The following is a 1,853-nucleotide window of genomic DNA, read 5'->3' on the forward strand; positions in this document are numbered from 1 at the left end:
AATGCATTGTCTCTCGACCATTTCCATCCCGCCCACTCTCTCTCTCTCTCACACCTCCACACACTCTGAGTCTCCCTCTCTCGCCCCTTCTCTCGCCCAGCCCACATTCACTGACATCACCGCCTAATTAACCAACCACCAGCGGGCCAATCAGTCACTGTCACCCCCTCGACCAATCAGCTGCCTCATGTAAATCCTCCTCCGGCCAATAGCGGTGAGCAGTGCCGTATATAAAACAGCAGAAGCCCTGATATGAGCACACACACACTGGGACAGGTGTCACATGATTGAATACAGGAGCAGAGATCAGGCGTCCAATAGAAAGCTCAGGGAGGCGACAGAGCCCCGCCCCCTGGCTGTTTGATTGACAGGTGGAGGAGGAGGATGAAGCAGAGGCACAGAAAGAGAGAAAGCAAAAGTTTGCCAAATAATGACGAAGGACAAACTCGGCCAGATGACCTCCTGTACACACACACACACACACACACACACACACACACACCTCAGCATCAATCAGAGTGAGTCATTTCCAGCTGACCTATAAGAAGCAGAGCACCATGTACACACCTGCTCTGATGAAAGCCAGACCATCTGAGAGGTGATGATGATGATGATGATGATGAGGTTTTTTCTGTGGAGTCAGCACCCAATCAGAAGCCAGCCATTACACTCGGCGCCCTCGTCCTCCATCGTTGGCTCTCTGAGGGCAGATTTTCCATCTTTCTGTGTTTTTGCAGCTCTCTGCGTCTCATCATGGACTTGCTCTTCACACCAGATGATCCCTGATAAACAAACCACATGAAGAGCCAGATTAGAACTCCGACCGCTACGAGATGCATGTTAAAGAAATTAAACGTACAGAGAGTTTCCTGCTTTATGTGTTGTACAACAACGGATCATCAAAAGTCTACAGAGCAGTAAACACAGGTTAGTACGAAGTGAGTGAGGGAGGTTTCCACTCACAGGAAATGAGTCAGATTCAGCTTCACATGAGGCATTAAAGTGTGATTTTGGACAGACGTGAGCTGATTTCTGCCTTTTGCTGGTTACTTTTGATTACAGCTTGAGTTCTTAAAGCCAATATGGTACTGAAACTCTCATGTAGATGTGTTAAAATAACGTTTTAAGTGTTGATATTAGAGAGAAGCTGTCTCAGGTCCTTATCAGCCCTGATGTGACTCAGTGGAAACCTCTTGATAATTTAAAATCACTGACTATTAAAAATAAACAGAATTGACTGAAGGTCAGAGGATTGGATCACACCAAAAAGGAGAACTAAATGAAAGAAGACAGTTAAATGTATAATTAGGATTATTATCAATGGCTCTACTTCTGGTGTCCTGTCAGTTGCTGCAGTGACCGCTGTTGACCACCAGAGGGCGATGTTCACACTCATTCATCACCTCACACACACTAATAAACTGTTTCTGCCCCTAAAAAAGATCACTTAATTATGCACTGATATTTAATTAAATGCTTAAATAAGTAAATGCAGGTTATTAGTTAGCTAATATTGCTCTGCTGTGACCAGCACTGCTTCAGGACAGAGTCAGACATGTCAGCAGTGGCTCAGGACAGACGCCTCTTTATGAGCACGTGCAGAAATATTAAAAAAAAATACATCAAATGTGGAAATAATAAATACAGTAAATATGTAAATGAATGTGTAAATAGAAACACTGCAGACATACAATGACAATTGTTTACATACTCAGTTTAAAACTGATTTATTTATCGTGTCTATCTATAGTATAAATACACAGAAAGTATAAAGACGTCATCAGCTGCATAAACACACCTGTACATCCATCTGTCTCCTTCCTACTGCTTCTTCCAGGTCCAGGTTGCAGCAG

Source organism: Stegastes partitus, unplaced genomic scaffold (genome assembly GCF_000690725.1).
Source record: "Stegastes partitus isolate 25-593 unplaced genomic scaffold, Stegastes_partitus-1.0.2 Scaffold779, whole genome shotgun sequence".
Classification (NCBI taxonomy): Eukaryota; Metazoa; Chordata; class Actinopteri; family Pomacentridae; genus Stegastes; species Stegastes partitus.